The following is a 24,070-nucleotide window of genomic DNA, read 5'->3' as shown; positions in this document are numbered from 1 at the left end:
CTTGAACTTGGTGAATGTTCATGTTTTATTGCTCAAATTGAAGAGAGTTGGTTGTGGCATAGGAGGTTATGTTATGTAAACTTTGACAACTTGATAAAAATCAGTAAATTCAGGAAAGTAAGAGGCATTCCTAACATAAAGAAACCTGAGGTTGGTCTATGAAAGAATTATCAAATTGGTAAAATGGGAAAGACTAGCTTTAAAAGAAAGAACTATCAGACTGAAGAAATTCTAAAAATTATGCATATTGATTTGTGTGGACCTATTGGAATTGAAAGTTATACTGGTGATTTTTTTTTAATTCTTTTTGTTGATGATTATTCAAGAATGATGACTGTCATGTACCTATGAGAGAAATTAGAAGTATTTGAAAAGTTCAAATGGTATTTGGCTAGAGTAGAAAAGGAAACATGCAAAAGACTAAAATGCTTAAGGTATGATAGAGGTGGTGAATTCATTTCACATGAGTTCAATAACTTTTGCATTGAAAGGGGAATCAAAAGACAAGTTTCAACACCTAAAATGCCTAAACAAAATGCAATAATAGAAAGAAGGAATAGATCTATCATGGACTATGCAAGAACCTTAATGATTGAGAAAAACATTGCTATCAAATACTGGAAGGAAGCTATTAGCATTGTAGTTCATACCTTGAACTAAGTATAGTTGAAAAAGAACTCATTCAAGACCCCCTATAAGTTATGGTGTGGCTCCAAACCCAATGTAAGTTACCTAAAAGTATTTGGAAGCAAATGTTACATTTTGAAAGAATATAGAAAAGGTAAATTTGATCTAAAAAGTGATGAAGGAATATTTTTGGGATACTCTTACAAAAGTAAAGCATATAAATGTTTGAATTTATCTACTCACAAAGTCATAGAAAGTGTACATGTGAAGGTTGATGATTTTGTAGAAAAAATTGAACAAGAAAGCAAAAGGGAACCTCAAGACTACAAGAAATTTGTTTACATTGAACTTGATACAATGCCAAATACACCTGTCAATTAGAAATCTTCAACTTTCAAGTCTTCAGTAACTGAGTCACAAGAAGTTCAAACTGAGCTAATACCTATTGAGTTGCAAGAACCCAAGTTGCAAACAAAAGCTACCGAATTAGCATCTATCAAGCCTGAGCAACCATAATTAGAACCAGAAGTTGAAGCACAGAAGGTTAACAAAGAAAGTCACCTAAAAGGCAAGGAGCTTGTGTTAGCCAAGTATGTCAAGAAAAATCATGCACTAGATCAAATCATTGGAGATAAATCAAAAGGAAAAATGACAATAAGTAAGTTGAAAAGCACTTGTTTACTTGCCAATTTTGAACCTAGAAATGTCAAAGATGCACTAGACAATGAAAGTTAGATTGAAGTTATGAATGATGAGATAGAACAGATAGAGAAAAAAAAACATGGACTCTTGCTAGACCCAAAAACAAGAATGTGATTGGAACTAAGTGGGTATTAAGAAACAAGCTAAATGAAGATGGTAAGGTATCAAGGAAAAAAGCTAGACTAGTATGCAAAAGATACTCTCAAGAAGATGGTGTAGACTATGGAAAAACTTTTGCTCCTATTACAAGATTGGAAGGTGTCAAAACCTTACTTGCATATGATGCATACAAAAGATTCAAAGTTTATTAGATGGATGTTGAATTAGCATCTCTCAATGGCATATTGGATGAAGAGGTTTGCATTGAACAACTTAAAGGTTTTGTTGATCTAGACAAGAAGAACATGGTCTGAAAATTGCATAAAGCATTGTATGGTCTGAAACAAGCACCTAGAGGATGGTATGAAAGATTGCATAACTGTCTTATTCAGATTGGTTTTCAAATAACTAATGACAATAGTAGTTTGTACATAAAGGAAGGACCAGATAATAAGATTGTTTTGGTAGAGATATTTGTAGATGATACTTTGTTCATAAGAAATGATGATCTTTGAAAAGAATTTTTAGAACAAATGAACAAGGAATTTGAAATGTCAATGTTTGGAGAAATCAAATTCTTTGTTGGTCTTCAAATTCATCAAAGTAAGAATGGTATCTACATTACTCAATCTAAATACATCAAGGAGATAATGAAAATGTTTGGTATGAAATATTTCAAACCAGTTGGAACTCCTATCTGTACTAGATTAAAACTTACCAAAGATGATGAATCAAAAGAAGTAGATCAAACATTGTATAGATCTATGATTGAAAAACTACAATATGTAGTGCACACAAGACCGGGCATTGCTCTTGCAGTAGGAATTGTAGCAAGATTCTCAACAAAACCAAAAGAAAATCACATGATGTCAATCAAAAGGATCATGAGATACTTAAAAGAAATTGAAGATTATGGATTATGGTATAAACTTGGAGGAAATTTGGATTTAAAAGTGTTCACTAATGTAGATTGGGCAGGGAATGTTGATGACAGAAAGAGTACTAGTGGAGGAGCTTTCTTTCTTGGGGAAAGGTTAAAAATAGAATTGTACATCTTAGTCCATAGTAGAGGCTAAATATGTTGTAGCAGTCATAAACTACACAAAAATTGTGTGGTTCAAACAATTATTGGAAGGTATGAAGCAAAAAATCAAAATACCTATTGTTATGTTTTGTGACAACACAAGTGCAATTAATATATCCAAGAATCTAGTGATTCATTCAAAGACCAAGCATATTTCCATAAAGTATCACTTTGTTAGAGTATTGGTACAAGAAAAAAAAATTAGATTGAAATATGTCCATACAAAGGAATAAATTGCTGATATATTCACAAAGCCTTTACCTAAGGATGCATTCTTGTATCTAAGAGGTAAGTTAGGTTCATTCCCCTATCCAAACCTCACTAAAATAAAGTTTTAGTGATGCATCAATAGAAATAGAATTGAAGATCTATCAGTTGATGCAGCAAACCAATGAAGACATTGCATATGAATCAGTACATTAGGTACAATGCTATTTAGTTGATTTGTGTTGTCTTTGGCATGTATTGTCAAAGAGGGAGAGTATACTGTCATATCTTTCTAAAATTTGCAAAATAATAAGATTTTGTGTAAGAGGGAGAGATAGTTTGTGAAAGACGAGAGATTATTATGAAAGAGGGAGATTGCTATATTTGAAGAAGAGAGTGATGTATTCTATCAGTAAAGACCTGTTTTCAAATTTCAATTTTCTATGACATGTTGTATTGCCATTAGTGCCAAAGGGGAGATTGTTGGATACAATTGTTCAATTGTGTGTTGTCTTTGATGTCACACAAATATCATATTAGTCATTAGATAGAATCTAGCAAGCTCAATTGGTTAGCAAGGCAAAAGATAGAGTCTACCAAGCTCAGTTGGTCAGCAAGGCAAAGGACAATGTCTACTGAGCTTAGAAGGTTAGTAAAGAAGGTTTAAAGTGTCTACCAAGTAGATAGTTGTTACCAAGCTTTCAAGTTTAAACAATGAAATTTAGTTGTTGATGAGCTCACTCAGTCATCAAAGGGAAATATTGCAGAAACAATTCTTACCAAGCTCTCACAGATAGTGAAGGAATTTAGTTTTTACCAAGTAAACTTGACAGCCAAGGATTTTATAGATGTTGCAATGTTAACTAAGTCAAGATGGTTTACTCAAGAAATTATTTCTGAAAGTACGATTTACCAAGCAGGGTCAACCAATGAAGGATTTCATTGACTTATGAAATAACATTTATTTGTTTAAAGTAATATTTGTAGCCGACTGATGTATGGTTTATTGGTAAATGTAACATATGAATGAGCTGACTTAATAATCTGAATGGTATATGTAATAGGTCAAGTTGCAAATTCTAAATGCAAGAAGTGGATTTGATGTGTTATGAATAAGAGGAAGATTGATTATTGTGAAAGAATGATTAGAGATCATTGCAGAGTAGTAAAGCTATATTTGATCAAGAAGGATCTAATGATGTTGAATAGAGACTTATAATTAGCAAATTTAGTTGCATCTTATTCAAGTCAATTCATTGTTACTTTATAACCATTGTAGCAGTGATTTCAAATCTCTTAACAGAGTTGGTTTAACAACTATTTTGTAAATTCTCTAACAAGGTGATAGTTTAGCTGAATTTTTCTAAAGACCTCTAGCAAGGTCACTCCTAATAGTGTGATTAAAATCCTCTAACAAGGTCACACCTAACAATGTGTATTTTAACATTTAATAGGGTTGGCTCCTAATAGGGCTCACTTCAAAAGAATGAAAATTGGTAACTAGTTACTTGGTGATTTTTTTCATATTTGGTTTCCATGTTAAATCCAGTGTCTCTTGTGTTCATTTTATTTATAATTGCATACACGATTGCTTGAAGTTTAGTAACAATTTAATTTACTGAGTTACAACATTTTTGTTATGGTTACCAAGTATTAGCAATAACTAGATATTTAAGACATCTAAGGGATTTGTGGATTTTTTTTTGTAGTAAATAATTCAGCCCCCCCCCCCCCCCCCCCCCCTCTTAGTTACTCCATTTTTAATCCCAATAGAGAGTTAGTTCAAGACAAAGAGGTGAAGATGGAATTTGTTAACTCAAAAGAGTGAATTGTTGATATCTTCACGAAACCATTACCTAAGGATGCTCATGAGTATCTAAGAGGTACCCCTATCTAAGGAAATATAATGAAAAGAGGGAGTGCCCTACATCAAACAAACTGATGTTCATGGGTAAAAGTACAAACTTGTGTCACCCTTTTACAAAAGAAAAGGTTAACAAAAGCACAACTATTCAACTTCAATGACATAAATCTTGTATTATTATATAAAATTTGAAAATAAAGTAAACTAATGAAATGTGTAGAAATGGATGAAGTTTAAGATTATAATTTTTAATCATTATTGGAAAAAAGAAATGATAGATTTCTCTTTTTTTTTAAAAGATAACTTTTTAGTTGCTGAAAATTAGGGGCTAGTTCCCACTACAAAATAACAAGGAAATAAAATTATTTCCTTTTGATCATAGATTATGCTATAGATAATATATATAGCTAGAATAATCAAAAACAAAAACTGACTTTAGACCTCTATTTTCTCTTTTATAATGATTTAAAATTCAACTTATTCAAATTGATAGTTTTCATCTCCCACCACATTTTTGAAAATAAATATATTCCAACCAAAAGAAAAATTACAAATTCTTGAAGAGGACTCTTTTTTCTAGAATGTCATATAATTTTTAAATTTTTTTGATATGATTTACTATTATTTTCTTTCTCAAAATCAAAACCTTCTAGAGTGTTAAAATATGTACTTGTAGAATTTTTCAATTATAATATATTATATCTAATTAAAACACTATGAAACATATATAATAATATTCTTAACTATGAGCTCTATAAAATGGTGTTTATATGTTATTAAAAATATCATAAAAAATAGTAATAGTTATTGAAATATTAGTTTTCTAAAATAATTTATTTTCCTTGGTAATTTGATACTATCTACTATGAATGATACATTTAATAGAAATTTTCAATTGGAAAAGTGTGAGACCATATATAACTTAGCTAGAATAAATTTAACAAGATCATATGTTTGAAAGAAATTGGTCTTTAGATAGATTTACTCAAATTTAGTCATTTTGATTAGTTGGCCTAAAAGGTGAAAAAAAATTTTACTTTCACCCTCATATAATATAAATTGATGTAGTGGATCTTACTTTAGGACTGCCTAAAGTAATCACAAAGACGAAACTTCAAACTAGTCACAAGCAAGGTGATAGAGGGAAAAATTGAACAATGTACAAAAGCCTATATTTTCATGTATTAAAGATGCTAAGTGTTTGGTATACATATTTGGAATTGTTGTAAAAGAGGGAGAAAGTACATTAAACTGATCATCATCACTAAAATAGTTCTACTAATCAAGTACAAGAGAAAAGAGGAGAAAGTACATCATCAGAAGATCAATAGAAAAGTAGAAGAAAGTCCTAAACTAATCTTCTGATCAGAGAGGGAGAAAATATCAAGAATCAAGTTAGAATAGAGAGGGAGAAATTGATTAGAGAGCTAGAAAGAAAGAGGGAGAAATCCTAATCTACCTAGTAAGAGGGAGATACAAGAAGGAACTCAAAGGGAGTTTTAAAGAAGAGATTGTGTAACCTAATCAAAAGATTGAAGTTGTTGCATTAGTAATACAAGGAATACACGTTCTTTCTTTGGCATTGCCTTGCTATCTTAACTTAGTCAATTTTGTTGAACAATATGTTCATCATTTGATGATATAGGTTGATTAGCTTAGTTTTCCATCAATGCCAAAGAGGGAGATTGTTGATATCTGATTGAAAAGATCATTTGAAAAGAGATTGTTAAGGAGATTGTTGAAGAAGACTATGTGTTTCAATCATTATTTTTTTACTGATGTCAAACCTACTATTTGTTGGTAAGATAATTATTTACAAGGTTCAAGTAATATCACTTAGTTGACTGATGAGGAGGATTTGATCCATAAGATGTAATAAAAGCACCTAGAAGAAAGGCTGAGTTATGATTATGTAATGAAGTAGAAGGATTAGTTAAGACATTGATGATATGATGTATTGATGATCTACTTAAGGTTACAAAATGACTAGCTACACTTAGGGAGTTTAGAAGAATAAGTTAAATAAATTTTTTTTGCCAAGATTGACCGAGTGGATAGTAGGTGCCAAGAAAAGTTAGTACAACCTGAGCATAAAGTTAGTTGGAACCAAGTGAAAGAAAATTCTAGTGGATGCCAAGCAAGACAGTTGATGCTGAGTAAATTTCAATTGATGTCAAACACTAGTAAAATCCAGTTGATGCCAAGTGATTTTACAATTGATGCTGAGTAACATAGTATGTGTTGAGCATTAGAAGATTGATGATGTCAAGCTACTACATTATGTTAAAGATTGAAGATTCACCAAATATAAACTGGCAGATTTGTTTTCTTGGAACTTGTGAACCAAGAGGAATATAAGATGGATGAGCTAGTGGCACAAAATTTGATGTAAACCATTTTTAGGTGAATTCAAATGGATTCTAGGAGAATTTTTTATAATAGACAAGATATGGGGTAGATACATTGTATCATACCTAATCCATCCAAAACCCTAATTTAGATGATGGATAATGAGTGGGAAAATATTCTAATTTCCTTTATATATAGGAATGTCTGGTCATGAAGCAAAAGAGTTAGAGAGGTTGGTATCATAAGAGAGAAACTAAGGAGGAGAAGTAATTAAGGATTTTACTTCATCAAGTGACCCAAGAGAAGTGTTTGTAAAGGCATACCAAGAAAGAAGGCTTAAGGAGATGAATTCTTGAAGGGTGAGCAAGTTGTTAAAGCTATAAAGTATGAAAGACAAGCATAATTTAGGAATGAATAGAGATTTTTAAACTGCAAGTGAAGTTGTAAGTTGCATTTGATCAAAACTCTACTGTTATTTTCTAACAATCGTATTAGTCTAGGGTAAGTCCTTTGGATTACGGTTGACCTAACAGTCATTAAAAAATCCTTTAAGAGGGTGGCATTCAAAGTGAATGGCCTAAAGTCCTCTAACAAGGCTTACTTTTAATAGGGTGATTGAAATCTTTTAACCTAGTCACATTTAACTGTGTTTATTGTAACCTTTAATAGGGTTGGCCTTTCACAAGGCATCACTTTAGAATAGTGAAAAGGAGTGGCATGCTATTGGTGGTTTTTCCAAAATTGGGTTTCCATGTTGGATCATTGTGTCAAATGTGATGATGAATGTGTTGTGTTTCATGTTTTACATTTCTACAAGTTGATTTGACAATAAGTTTTAGTAAATACACAATGAATGCATGCATGGGTATGAATGTTTTATGGGTTCACTAAATTGTGGAAAAGTTTTATTTTGTACATTTGGACCTTGAATAAGTACAGTTAACACTAGTTCCATGCCAACTTCCTTTGGTAACTAAGTGAACTTAGTTAAAAAAATTCTTTTATGTTTTCATCTCCTTGAACACTCCACATATACAGGAAACATCCTTCAATGCCTGAGTGTGCTCGTTTGAAACTAATTGCTAAATTGAAGACTTGAGATTTGTGTAACATCAAAGACAACATACAATTAAATGACTGTATCAATAGTTTTAGTGAAGGAACTAATAACTCACTATTCTAATGTGCACATGCCAGTGTCATGTGCATTCTCTACATTATAGAAAGGACACGAAGAGTAAGTCTTGTGTATTGATCCCAAAAGATGAAAAATAAGTAAATAGATAGTTGAGTTCCATTAGAAGTATGCTAAATTTTACATGGTAGTAAAAAAATGCATAATGTACATTTATTTTACGACCTAGTATGTGTATAAATAGAAGCCTATACTTGAGGAATTAGTTATATAAAATAGTCACATATAAAGAAAAAGAATAATAACAATATCCTAATGAGAAATAGTGATATTTCCAAGTAGTGATGGACCACTCTAGTTAAGTGCCTCTAAGCTTGGTTTCTTGGAGTTAGAGAATGGCATAATTTGAAGTACACATTTTGAAAGAAAAATGGAACAATAAACTATTTATAAATTAAAGGGGATTGTTTTATAATTTTAATAGAAAAATTGATGTATTTGTAAATTGTAAAAGAATAGGAATCATGCATATTTTATTTGAAAATTTTTAATTTCAAAGAGAAGAACATATCGTATGAATGAGTTATAATTGTTGAAATCAAGGGAAATTCATATTTTATTTGATTCTAAAATATATTAATTTATAATTATTTTAACAATTTTCTATATAAGAATATAATTTAAAAAATTTTGTATTTTTTATGTATATTAATTTTGACCAAGTTTTGTTATCTTTATTTTATATTTATAAGTAATAGACTTTGTTTCATATAAAAAGAATCTGGATTAATCAAACTAAATCATTGAAAAGAGTAAAATGTTAAGGATAGTGTATCTATGGAAGTTGATTTATCAACCATAAAATTATTAAAGATGACCTATGTTGAATTAGTATTTTTCCAATCAAAATTTAAACTTTTTTAGTCAATATGAGCAAAGAAATATCCAATTTTGAGATTCAAATAGAACAATTATTCTAGAATTCCTTATGGAGTTTGTCTCTCTAAATCCCTAGGCTTTGTGTAGTAATTTGAATTTCTCTGATCAAATCTATGAGTCAAAAGCTATAATATTTTATAATTGCTACTTTTATTTTAAACTATTTACAAAATTTAAATAAAAATTCAAAAATAAAACCATAAACTTTGAAAACTTAATGGTTAATTGTTAGAAGTTTTGTTCCCTTGATCAACATCCTAACGCTTTCCTAAACAAACCAAACCATAAGTTTGAAAAAATTGATGGTTAATGGTTAGGAATTGGATTATGAAGAGGGAAAAGTGAAAAAATTAAAGAATCAATATTTTTCATTTTGGTCAACAATTTTCCTTTAGTGAGCCTAATTAAGTAATGTGCTCTGATCTAGAAATGATAACTTCCTTCTCATCCCCCACACAACTTTGTAGGTGTTGGGCAAAAATATGGGATATGTCACATTTAGTTTAGAAAATGGATAGTTCAAGGGCCCAAAAAAGGTTGGGAACCAAATCCAAGTCACCGCCTCCCCCATCAACTCTACCCCAAATTGGTGGAACTAAAATTATGATGGTTGAAGGAGTGAAGGGGTTGCTTCTGGGGGGGGGGGTGTCCAAGAGGAATAGGGAGTTTGTATTAAGGGAATACTTAGGCAAATATGGGAACGTTTCAATGGATGGGCTTCTTATGAGGTCTGATGCAATGATAGCTTGTAGTATTGGAATTCAAAATTCAATAATTAAGGGATATTCATTATTAGTTATTGAGGCCATTAAAGTTGTGAAATAGATGAGCTAGCATGACATGTCTATCATAAGGGATGCACAAAAAAATTTGAATAGATGTAAGGAATTAAAAATATAGCATGTGTATAGGGAAGAAAACTAGGTGGTGGACAACCTAATGGGGTATAAACATGAGGTCATTAATGACCAAGTTTGGGAAAGGGATTATGAGCTGTTGGTAGTGATGATAATGCTCATCCAACTTAAGAAAGCCTTTTCAATTATTGATAAATACTTTAATTAAAAGAGATTTGGCTTTCCTTTTCATCATTGCACTGGACATGATGATAGATTTAGTGATGTTAACTTCAAATTGGGTTGCCTTCATATTAAATGGTATGTTAGTATTTGGCTTAATGACACAAATCTTGGTAGAGGATTTGGTGATGAAAAGTTTAGATTGGGCCACCTTTTCATATTTTTCCTTAATCATGATTCTTTGTGAAAATAAAAGTCTTGTTACCTAATACAAGATTTTTGGATGATTTTTTGCAGTCCCAAAGTATGAGACTTTCCAAATATCAATGGATGTCTTTGTTGGAAGGCCACAAAAGGGTGATAATCTAGCAACATATGAATATAGTGTATTCCAACTTAATATATTATCATCCCAAGTTTATTTAGAACACTATAGAACTTTGTTTTTACAAGTTGAGTTGTTAGGTGAGAAAAGACTTGGATCTAGTTTTTCTATGTGGATTATTGGATTTTGTGGGTGGCATAGCCCTAGAGATGAAAGAATGGGTGAATGATTTGGTTATTGATCTTGGTGAAGAAGAAGCTATTGAGAATGCCTACGCTCAGACTCAGTTACCTAGAATTGAAGACACCATCAAGAAAGAAAATATGTTGTGGACATATTTGAAGGAACATGGGCTGATTTCATTAATGGAGATCATTGAAGGGCATGATGAGAAGGCGACCTTGGAATTCACTGATTCCTAGAAGAATTGCCAGGTTAGTATAATAGAGTTTCATTTGAGGCAATAGGATCTGATCACTAATGCCACTGGCTTTTTTATGGAGGGAAAAAAATTGGAGGAAGCAACCAAGGGTTGCAAAAGAGACAATTGTGTGAAAATTGTCATGGCCCAATGAAGCTCCTATTCATTTCCATTGGTACTTTTATTGTGAAAGTTACTTGAACTATGGGAAATGGTCTTCTATGTTATCATGAGATACATCACTATTGAATACAGAATCAAGGTTTGTTACTATTACCATTTCTCCATCCTTAACCACTTTAGGAATAGGGAATGTATATCATTTCCTTACTTATTATTACATTATATGGAACATTGTGTGTGGAATATTCATAAGAAGAGAGGAGGGAAAAAATTAAACTGTGTACCACCAAGACTTTAATATTTCTCCTACACAACTTTATAAAGGCCTTCATACATAGATTCTAAGCTTGAGCCCTTCCCCCCTCAAAATTACCAAGGTTGCCTAAACCTTGTCCCCCTCTACCACAACCCAAATCGATAGGAAGCCTTCTCCTACTATTAAAAAGATTAAAATGGAAAAAATTGAGGTCCTAGATGTTGAAAGTACCAAAAAAAATGCTAAAAAGGGAACTAATATGTCAATAAAATGAATGAGAGAAAATAATCTCTTGTCCTCCCTTGCCCTCCACTGATAGTTTACGAAAGAAAATTGGCCCTAGACCTAAAAGGAAAGCCACTAGTAGGAATTATGGTGAACAAGAGGAGGATGAGACATGTAGTGAAGGGAAGGATGATGAGGTCATGGGAGAGGAATATGTATCCCTTTTCCCCCACAAGTATTTGATACTTTTAAAATTGAGGTCAATACTCTGGACTCTAGGAAAGAAGGGTTTATGAGTAGTTCATGGTTACTTCCCTTGTTAGAATTATTAATGTGGGAAGCAAGACTCAAGTGAGGGTTCTTGTGGGAGGTGATAAATAGAAAGATGAGAATACAATGGGAAGTGACATTTAGAATGGGTGAAGCACTATGGGAAAAATTGATAAATCTTAGAGTAACCCTAATATTGCTAAGTTGTAGGAGTCCATCACTAGACTAATCAAGAAGAATGAGGACCTAGATGATAAATTTGATAGGGTTCATAATTTTTCTATGTGGGTGATGTTAGTATTGACTACTCTTAACTTGTTGTAAGTAGGCAAGGAAGGCACTGTTGATTTCAAGGACATGGAGATGACCCGTTCATTATATGGTTTCCTAGAGAATGATTGGCGATGTTTGCTTCTAGAGATCCAATGAATCAGAGCAAGGAGAGTTAGTTCCTTCCTTTGTGATTTCATTTTTGTTTTTTGCTATCATTTCTAGTTTTTGTTTAGCCAAGGAGGGCTATCTCCATTGATATTTACTAGACTTTTTAAATGCCCACCAAGATTCATTGGGCCAATTATATGTATAATGATGAAAATTTCATAGTTATTAGTTGTAGTAAGTATATAAACATTTTAGTTTGTGTTGATCTCATATTGGTTTTGACAATTGATTGTCAACCCAATTAAGTAATTTACTAAGATCATGTTGAACTAGTAATGCATGCTAAGTATGATATGTATATACAAGACTATGTTGAGTTGAAATGATTGCAAAGTCACTCAAGTGTTGAGGAGACAATACATGCAAAGTGATTCAAGTGCCGAGCAAACAATAGATGCAGAGTAGTTTAGGTGTTGAGTTAGAAACAAAATTAAAGTATGTGTTGAGCATTAGTAACTTCAAGTACTAAGCAACACAAATTGGACAAATTTGTTTGTGATTGCACAAACAACTATGTAAACCATTTTTCAACCAACCAAAGGATAGAATACAATATTTTGAAGATAAGAACAAATTTGTAGGTGGATTCCTTATGCAATTACATGTAGCCAATTAGAAAAAGAGAAGAATTAAGTAGCAAAAAGGATAAATCTCACTCGTAGATTCATACTTAATCCTAAGTTTTCTATTCTTCTTAAGGAGGATGAAACCCTAAACTTCATCATGATTGTGTAGAGAATCAAAGGAGAAGAGAAGTGAAGGTTGCATGTGAAAAACAAAACATTCATGGAGACTTAGAAGATATAGAGAGTTAATTGTTGAATTAGTTTGAGAAGAACAAATGATAGAGGATACAATGTTGACATACTAGATTAGAGAGGATTAAGAAGGACATTGTATAGATTTGATATTTAATCAACCTACCAAAGCTAATCACAAGATCTATCCTGAAACATCTTAATAGAGTATTTTAGTTAAATCTCCTAGGAGGAGTAGTCCTAACAAACTATTGTAAATCCTTTAATAGGGTGACATTCCAAGTGTATGTTTAGAAGTAATTTATCCAAGCACATGTTTAACAGGGTGTTGAAATCCTCTAACAAGGTGGGATTTAATAATCATTGTAAGCCTTTAATAGGGTAGGCCTTTCACATGATAGATTATGTTTATGGTCAAACTATTGTAACCTTAATTGGCTACACTTCATTGTTGTAGTACTGAAGAATTGTGGGTGTCATCCTCACCCAAATTTTACCTTCAATTTGGAGGGTTTCTGGGTACTCATATCAGGTGTCAAGTGTGTGATTTCTTATGTGTTTACATGATTTAGATGTATGTGCTTTATATGTTATTTCAACTTTATCTATTGAATGCATGAGATGGATTAGTGGTGAAAATTTTTATGCATTCATATTTTAACTATTGATTCACCCCCTCCCCCCCACCTCAAAAGTTTACCTTATCTACTTGTAAATCCAACAATTGATATCATAGCTAAGTTCTTAGAAGAAGAAGCTTTGGAGCTTAGAGGAAAGATCTTGAAATGGAAGTCTACAAGTTGGGAAAGACCATTGAGAAATAGGAGATTGAGATACATCTCATACTACATCAAGTAAATGAAGCTAGAGATTCTTTGAAGAGTTCCTTGAAGAGAAGGAAAGAGATTGCTATAGTAGAAAATGACACATAATACAAAGAGATTAACACCACAAAGATACTTGAAAATGGTAACTCCAATTAATTCAATGAAAAAATTGTAGATCTAATGGGAACAAATAAAGTACAAGCTAAAGAGATCATAAATCTCAAGTTGGAGCAAGAATCACAAGCTATACTGCTATGTGAGGTGACTGAACAAAAGAAGAAAGCTATAGAAGACAATGCCATGATTGAAGAAGAAAAAATAATTTTGACAAATAGATTGAAACAAAAGTCAATAGAGCTATTTAGCATATCAAGCATGTAATTGGGTACCTTAAGCCAAATGATGAATTCTCATCATGAGATGAATGTCAAAGACATTGAAATAACCACTTAGAAGCTACAAAATGAACAATTGTAGAATGACCTAAAAGGAGAAAAGAATTTTTTTAAAAGTTTCAAAAAGCCAAATGAAATCATCCAGTACTTTGAGAAACTACTAAAATCCCCTAGATCAAGTAGAGATACATCAGAATTGGGCTACACGAGAATTGGAGGAGAATCATTGAAAACTGTTGAGGAAAGGAACAATAAAGGTAAGAACTCCAAACCTAATTGTCATAGTTGTGGTAAGAAAGGACATACAACTAATGTGTGTAGGAGCAAGAATGAAAATTACAATTTTAACCCTAAGAACATGACTCACTGCCACAAGTGCAACAAACAAGGTTGCCAGGCACATGAATGCAAAACTAGAACCATGGATCACCAAAATTTCAAGGACACTACTAAAATTGTCAAAAGTATGGACATGGAGCCTTTGGATGTAGATCTGAGTCCACATGGTCATGTCAAGCAAGCCAAAAATGGTAAGAAGCTATAAAAACTCCTATAACTAGGATTATACTACAAGATATAACTATCACTATTGTTAGGAATATGGACATGTACTTGAAAACTAAATTAGGACTCACTTCAATAGTAACTACAAGAGATGGTTAAGTCAAACCACATGTTTTAGTTGTAACAAGACTAGTCACATCGGCAAGCATTGTTCAACTAGGTCCAAGACACCAAGTTGTGAATTTGATAAAGGTAAAGGCAAGGCAAATGTTGAACACATCAGGAATGAGATGAACAAGACATGGAAGAAAAAAATGTTGGTAGCACATCAAATGGAGAAGGGATCACTTCACCCAATGAGTCAAGTGGTCACACTTCATCAAACTAAGAAAACAAGAGGTATGTGGGATTGATACTTAAAGTGTGTTGCATTATACGTTAGTTCCAAAAGAAATTAGCACTGAAATGATTACATTAGCATGAATTAAGATGCAAGAAATTGTATAAAATTCAAGGCTAAATATTCAAATTTTAATGTTGATTATTGAGCAAGAAAAGTCTTTTGTGTATGTTGAGTGAAATACTAGTGAATGTTGAGCTCCTAGTCAAAGAAATTTAGAGTCAATTCTATAGTAGCTATCGAGTGAAGGAAGTCTCTATAGCTGTGTTAGTGAATAGATTGTCCTTTGAAGAAATTCATGCAAACCTGACCCTGAATGCCCAAATGAAAGAACAAACTAACACTAACAGTTGGATAGGTTATCATGGGATTGATAACCTTCCTCTGAATTTTATCAGGTACAGCTCCCTGCACAAGATATCCAATGAATTAAATGTGGATGCTTTTAACCAAAAAGCATGAAAGGATATCAGACATCTACCCATAAATACAATGTAGATGCAAAAACTTATGCTACTGCATAAAAAGAGATAAAGAACAACAAATGATGCAAAGTTCATTTGCTGAATGCTACATTATGTAACAAGGATAAAACCGTGCCTTTCACCTTTTTGGGAGAATTAAAATTAGAGCCTCGTAATATATTTAGAAATGACAACATAATAAAGGAACAATGACATGAAACTGTAACTTTTCAGACAAAACTGAAAAATGACTCAAAGATCGAATTCAGTGGAAGCAAAAACACATTATAGCCAAAGTTAAATGTATTCAACCTCCAGCCTCCCTTCCCTAACTGTAAAGGTTACAAAGCCTCTTTCACACATTACAATCTAACCATCATTCAAAGAAAATAGAAATTCTTTCCACCATATTACATTAGACATCAAAAATATAACCCTATCTCAGACACACAGTTTTGATAAGAAAGGAACTATGCCCATACTCTATTTCTCTCTGTCCCTCAAGAAGATGAAACTATTCTATCAAAATTTCCTCCTTCCTTGCCTGAAGCCCAAAGTCTGTAGTTTTGGAAACCAGAAGAATTGCAACCCCATTTTACCTTTGCTAAGATGTATTTATCTTTCTCTATTGTTAGTGGTCGTTCAATTTTCGTAACTCTTCCATTTCATAGCATCATGTTTTAATAGAATTCCTAAGACCCCCATGATTCCACTCACTTTTTTAGTTATTAAAACTGACCCGTAACCTTCCATCTTTCAAATTGGGGTTATAATATTTTATAATTTTTAATGTCATGAGTGACTTTAGATCAACCTATCATTTTAAAGATGTGTAGATGTTCCTTTATGAAAATGACATGTTAGACCTTTAAGATGGGTGACCACTCACCATTCTTAATTTAGAATGCATATTCTTTCTCATTGACACTTGCCAATATCATAATGTGTTGTCAAAGCTTGGTCCTCTCTTTTGATCAAAATATCACCCATTTTGTATAAGGGAGAATGTCATTGCCCATATTGTCTCCTCAAAAATCCATGGCTTTTTATTTGCATATGTTGGTTCAATGCACTCAAAAAATCCTATCCTTTACATGCCTGAACTTATCCCATATTTGTTCACAATAATCTTTATTAGTTGGCTCCATGTCGATAGATGTTCAATTGCTCTGCTCGCAGCCTACTTGTGTTGGAGTTGATCATTCTGCTAAAGACTCTACTTATACCGATTGCAATGAGGGAGAAACCAATTCTATCACTATAACTATCATTCGATGTCTCCTCATCATGCAAGATGAATTCACATGGTCGTGCCCCACCAAAAAGAGATTTCCTTTCCTTCTCTAAATTTGCATCGAGCTACTCAATAGGGGGTGTCTGAGGCTTCAAAATTAATTCTGGCTGTGCACTACACCTATTCTCATATATGAATATGTGATATATTCATCTCCTATTGGTCCTTAGGGGAACCTTTGTAGCGGGCTCTTTTACTAAGAAACATTTGTCACCAATGATGTATCTCATCAAACAGCTCACTGCCTCTGTTATAACTATTCTGGGATCTTTATAGCTGAGCAACCAGAGAGAAGAGCATTCAGATGTTGCATTATAGAGGGACTTTATCACTCGATACTAAGAAGGTATTACATGTCTTTGTCAATCTTAGATTTTCCTACAAGCAGCTTGCAGATTTAAATCCTTATCACCATTCGTGTATCAAGGAGTATATGACATATAATGAGACACAGATTCAGGGTGACTTGGGTTTCACATCTTCATAGTTCTTTAATCATATTCACCCGCAAGCAATTCATTGGACATTTGAACCATCGGGTTGTTGGCATTACATTTAGCAAAGTACACCAACTTCTAATTAATTTTTTTATCAATTCATCCACCCATGACATCATTTGCATGTATCTCATCAATTTTTCATGATCACCACCATAATGACAAAGAGATATATTGTGCACATTTTAGATATGCTTGGGACTTGATGGGTGTAGTTGTTGATATTTCTGATGAGGATTCTACATATGCAATTAGATTGAGCTCTTTGACTTTGTTTATGTGAACTAGCGGCTATGGTGAATGTGATGTTACTCGGATTGCATGATATGTGATTTTGAGTGTGTTTTGTGACTGAACAACCCACCGCCGATCGAGAATGAGACCCCAATGGTAGCAATATTCATTCATAGGTGGATCCCCATGACCTAATAATGTCCCAAATCTGTACTATCATGTGATGATCTTGGGTCACTAATATATATGAATAGTAGGCATTGTGCCCACATACCCACTTTTCAGTTCTCTCACATTCACTTTTATTTCTCAACTCAATGCATTAAAATGTAAGCTCTCGCCTTTACCTATGAATTTTTGTGTCTTAGAGGCCAATGAGGAAATGAGAGAATGACACTACCATACTTGTCACACAAACTTTTTGTGTTTACCAGTTTTCAAACATTTAATCAGATAGTTCTCCAGCATAGTCAGTGTTAGATTTATATCAACGCCACTTGATATTGCAAATATAATTGTCCTTTTATGATGAGTGATACTTACATTCAAACCCCAAATCACTTCATATCAATTTGGGTATATAAATTAGAAGGCTCTTTATATAGTTTCTTACTTAATAACTCATAGGATCATTCTTTGACTGTACCAAAAGGTATTAGAGAGAGAGGCTAACTTTCCAAATTTCTAAACTGGTTGCATTGAAAGTGCATGTATGACTCCTTGATTGATCATACTATAAGTTTTGAATCTCTGAATAATATGAACTTTTGCATTGAACCCCCAAGATGACTATATGAACTACTGAAACTAAGCCACTCAATATTTGCACCCTAACAGACTGTATATCTGAACTGAAAATGGATCACCAAACCTAGATCACTGAACAACATATGTGATCTTCTCAGAATAGACCATGAACTTGCAAGGCATTTTTCTTTGAGCCATTTCAAACTATTGAACTATTTAACCGATTTGACTGCCTTGATCCTATCACATCGCATGAACTTTTCTGAACATGGAATAAGTCACATTGAACCAACAAGCCTGTTGGATCATTTGAACCTATTCCAGCAAATTGAACTATTTTGAACCGCTTTTAACTATGAGTCTAAATTTTTCTTATCTTGAACCTGCAGGATGGATCGAATTGAATAATCAAACCACTTCGTACTACTTTGACTAAGGTTCAAAGTAGGTCGAAGCTATGAATTACAAGTTTTAGAATTGTATCCATATCAGGTGCTAACAGGGGCTCTAACTACATGACTAATTTTGATGCAAAAGCATAGAACTCCAGTAATCTCTGGGAGAGAATAGTGCCTTGATCATTGGGAAAATAGAGTCAGCAAGAGAAGACCGAGAGCTACTTGTAGATAGGGTGGAGGAGAGCAGGGAAAAACCAACCAACAAAACAAACACCTACACTACTAGCAAGCATGAGGCTTGCACATTATTTAGACTACACTACACACAACAAAAACTTATTTACAATATTTAAAAAGGTAGGAAAGAACCTACCATAAGAACTGAAAGAAAGAAGAAATCATACAAATCCATTTACTAGTTGAGAGAAATAGGAGCCTTTCTGAATCAGCAAAGCGTACCTCAATGGAATAGCTCCAAACCATTGTTTGATAAAACTATTTTAATACCCCACTTCAGACTGATAGTGTGCATGCACATGCTGATACAACTCTCTTTTCCAAATAGCCATAACTCATCATAGTAGTCATCTCCACTTAAGAATTGATCCTTCACACAGTCAAAAGTAGACTCCACTTCAAACTGAAAAATATGAAATGAAAATGTCTCACCAAAAGATGATGAGTAATCTTTAAGAATGTTATCATGCAGGTTCAATTCTTGTGCCTAGTCATGATCATTTTGCAACCATAATGATGCCTCCTTCAACATAGGATCAACTTTCAAATATATGTCTTTTTCATTTCTTTCAAGGAACCAGCTGTCATCAAATATATCATAAATTCCATTCCCTTTTCTTCTCAGAGTGTCATCATAGATATTAGCATTACTTTCACAATCCAAATCAACAAGATTATGCATAGGTGGATGAGAAGAAAATTTTTCAATAAAGGCCTCATTCTGAAACTGATTTGAATAGATGTCTAAGGAAACGTCAAAGAAATGATCCAACTTGAGTGATGAAAAAAACATACCTATGATTTCTTATTCTTCATTGAAAATTTCTTTCCCCAACTCATTAGCTGAATCACCAATAGATTGGAAGATAGCTTCATATTTCTTTATCTCAACTAGGAATTCAACAGGGGCATCTTTTCCTAGAGGCATCTTTGCCTCACCTCCATGAAGAACTGAATCACCATTAGAAGGACTGGTTTGAGAGAGGTTTTTCAACTGAAGACATAATAAGAATTTGGCAATGACCTCTTCTTTTTGATCAAATAATGTTTCTTTCCATGCTTCACCCAGATAGTTTACAAACTGAGTGTTAATTTCAGTATCCTCATAATGAGGAAGAAATGTTTCTTCATATGGTCTCACCTTGTCATAGTTACATATTTCATCATCAAATAGAAAAAGTTCTTACAAGGGTTGGTCGCTAGTTTGCAAGTATGCAGAATCATCTTCATTCTTCATAGAAATAAGAATTTTAGTCTCAGACTGCATATCATCCTAAATCTTTTCATGAAGACGATTTTCCAAAGAAAGTTGATCAACATCAAAAGTGAAAGATTGAAAATCTAGAGGCAAGTTGTGAACTTCCTCATCAATAGGAACTTTTGAAATGGGGAGGTTATCAACATATTTGAAACTAAAACTCTTAGGATGTGAAGAAAAAGATTTGAATACACCTCCATTAAAAATAGTATCACCTACAAAGTTTGCTATTTCAAAATCTTTAGAATTGAAAGATTCAAGAATAGAATCTCTTTCCACACTCCCCTTCAAAGGATTAATACCCTCACAATCTTTTGTGGCATTTAAAGATTCATTTTTAGACAAGACACTCAGATAAAATATTTCAACACAAACTTCAGGAAAAGAACAACCACCATGACCCTCTACTGTACCAATTTCAACATGAGATGAAGAAAGATCTTGAGACAAAATTTTACCATTATTGCTTACCTTTTCTCCATTATGGGTATGGATATTCTCATCCACTAAAGCTAGATCAACTAGAGGTTGGAGTATTTTTGGTTGTACCTCTTGGTCACTCATGACAAATAGATTGAGATGTCTGGGTAAAACTGTGATAATGGGAGGTTTATCATCATCATCTTCCCTCATATGCTCCTTCAACTGAGCCACTTCTTCTTCAAGGTGTTGCAAGTGTTTCAGCTTATGAAATCTTGCACAAAGGCCTCTCCATATCAACCAAGAGCTTGCATCATCCTCAAAGCTTAAATTTTTCTTCATGCCTTTAGAAATACTTTCCCTAAAATGGTCTACAAAGTCATGCAACACTCTATCATCAATCTGACAAAGCTCTAGAAGAGAAGGATCTGGCCTTGGTCTTTTCATGGCTCCTATATCTGGCATGGTTTTTGTATAGAGTCACCAAATCTCCTACACATGGAGATAATCATAAAAATAAGGAAATAAAGATGGGCACTTAAATCTTTGCTTTGATTCTGCAGCAGAGTCGCCAAAAATCTGTTAGTGAACAAATTGTCCTTTGAAGAAATGCATGTAAATCTGACCCTGAATGCCCAAATGAAAGAGCAAACTAACACCAACAGTTGGATAGGTTATCATGGGGTTGATAACCTTCCTCTGAATTTTATCTGGTATAGCTTGCCGCACAAGATATCCAATGAATTAAATGTAGATGCTTTTAACTAGAAAGCACGAAAGGATATTAGACATCTACCCATAAATACAATGTAGATGCGAAAACTTATGCTACTGCATAAAAAGAGAATAAAGAACAAAAAATAATGCAAAGTTCATTTGTTGAATGCTACATTATGTAACATGGATAAAACTATGCCTTTTACCTTCTTGGGAGAATTAAAATTAGAGCCTTGTAAGATATTTAGAAATGACAACATAATAAAGGAACAATGACATGAAACTGTAACTTTTCAGAGAAAACTGAAAATGACTCAAAGATCGAATTCAGTGGAAGGAAAAACACATTATAGCCAAAGTTAAATGTATTCAACCTCCAACCTCCCTTCCCTGACTGTAAAGGTTACAAAGCCTCTTTCACACATTACAATCCAACCATCATTCAAAGAAAATAGAAATTATTTCCACCATATTACATTAGAAATCAAAAATATAACCCTATCTCAGACACACAGTTCTGATAAGAAAGGACCTATGCCCATACTCTATTTCTCTTTGTTCCTTAAGAAGATGAAACTATTTTATCAAAATTTCCTCCTTCCTTGCCTAAAGCCCAAAGTCTATAGTTTTGGAAACCGGAAGAATTCCAACCCCCTCGTACCTTTGCTAAGATGTATTTATCTTTCTCTATTGTTGGTGGCCATTCAGTTTTCCTAACTCTTCCATTTCATAGCATCATGTTTTAATAGAATTCCTAAGACCCCCATGATTCCACTCATGTTTCAGTTATTAAAACTGACCCATAACCTTCCATCTTTCAAATTGGGGTTATAATATTTTATAATTTTTAATGTCACGAGTGACTTTAGATCAACCTATCATTTTAAAGATGTGCAGATGTTCCTTTATGAAAATGACATGTTAGACCTTTAAGATGGGTGACCACTCACCATTCTTAATTTAGAAAGCATATTCTTTCTCATTGACACTTGCCAATATCATAATGTGTTGTTAAAGCTTGGTTCTCTCTTTTGATCAAAATATCACCCATTTTGTATAAGGGAGAATGTCATTGCCCATATTGTCTCCTCAAAAACCCGTGGCTTTTTATCTGCATATGTTGGTTCAATGCACTCAAAAACTCCTATCCTTTACATGCCTGAACTTATCCCATATTTGTTCACAATAATCTTTATTAGTTGGCTCCATGTCGATAGATGTTCAATTGCTCTGCTCGTAGCCTGCTTGTGTTGGAGTTGATCATTCTGCTAAAGACTCTACTTATGCCGATTGCAATGAGGGAGAAACCAATTCTATCACTATAACTATCATTCGATGTCTCCTCATCTTGCAAGATGAATTCACATGGTCGTGCCCCACCAAAAAGAGATTTCCTTTCCTTCTCTAAATTTGCATCGAGCTACTCAATAGGGGGTGTCTGAGGCTTCAAAATTAATTTTGGTTGTGCACTACACCTGTTCTCATATATGAATATGTGATATATTCATCTCCTATTGGTCCTTGGGGGAACCTTTTTAGCAGGCTCTTTTACTAAGAAACATTTGTCACCAATGATGTATCTCATCAAACAGCTCACAGCCTCTGTTATAACTATTCTAGGATCTTTATAGCTGAGCAACTAGAGAGAAGAGCATTCAGATTTTACATTACAGAGGGACTTTATCACTCGATACTGAGAAGGTATTACATGTCTCCATCAATCTTAGATTTTCCTACAAGCAGCTTGTAGATTTAAATCCTTATAACCATTTCTGTATCAAGGAGTATACGATGTATAATGAGACACAGATTCAGGGTGACTCGGGTTTCACATCTTCATAGTTCTTTAATCATATTCACCCACAAGAATTCATTGGACATTTGAACCATTGGGTTGGTGGCATTACATTTAGCAAAGTACACCAACTTATAATTTTTTTTTATCAATTCGTCCATCCATGACATCATTTTCATGTATCTCATCAATTTTTCATGATCACCACCATCATGACAAAGAGATATATTGTGCACGTTGTAGATATGCCTAGGACTTGATGGGTGTAGTTGTCGGTATTTCTGATGAGGATTCTACATATATAATTAGACTGAGCTGTTTGACTTTATTTATGTGAACTGGCGGCTATGGTGAATGTGATGTTACTCGGATTGCATGATATGTGATTTTAAGTGTGTTTTGTGACTGAACAACCCACCACCGATGGAGAATGAGACCCCAATGGTAGCAATCTTCATTCATAGGTGGATCCCCATGACCCGATAATGTCCCAAATCTGTACTATCATGTGATGATCTGAGATCACTAATATATATGAATAGTAGGCATTGTACCCACATACCCACTTTTTAGTTCTCTTAAATTCACTTTTATTTCTCGCCTTTACCTATGAATTTTTGTGTCTTAGAGGCCAATGAGGAAATGAGACAATGACACTACCAAAGTTGTTGCAAAAACTTTTTGTTTTTGCCAGATTTCAAACATTTAATCAGATAGTTCTCCAGCATAGTTAGTGTTAGATGTCTATCAATGCCACTTGATATTGCAAATATAATTGTCCTTTTATGATGAGTGATACTTGCATTCAAACCCCAAATCACTTCATATCAATTTGGGTATATAAATTAGAAGGCTCTTTATACAGTTTCTTACTTAATAACTCACGGGATCATTCTTTGACTGTACCAAAAGGTATTAGAGAGAGAGAGAGAGACTAACTTTCCAAATTTCTAAACTGGTTGAATTGAAAGTGCATGTATGACTCCTTGATTGATCATACTATAAGTTTTGAATCTTTGAATAATATGAACTTTTGCAT

Source organism: Cupressus sempervirens, chromosome 1, assembly GCF_028749045.1.
Source record: "Cupressus sempervirens isolate cs-2001-9-10 chromosome 1, ASM2874904v1, whole genome shotgun sequence".
Taxonomy (NCBI): Eukaryota; Viridiplantae; Streptophyta; class Pinopsida; order Cupressales; family Cupressaceae; genus Cupressus; species Cupressus sempervirens.
The sequence above is the reverse complement of the archived record's forward strand: the minus strand, read 5'-3'. Positions refer to the sequence as shown.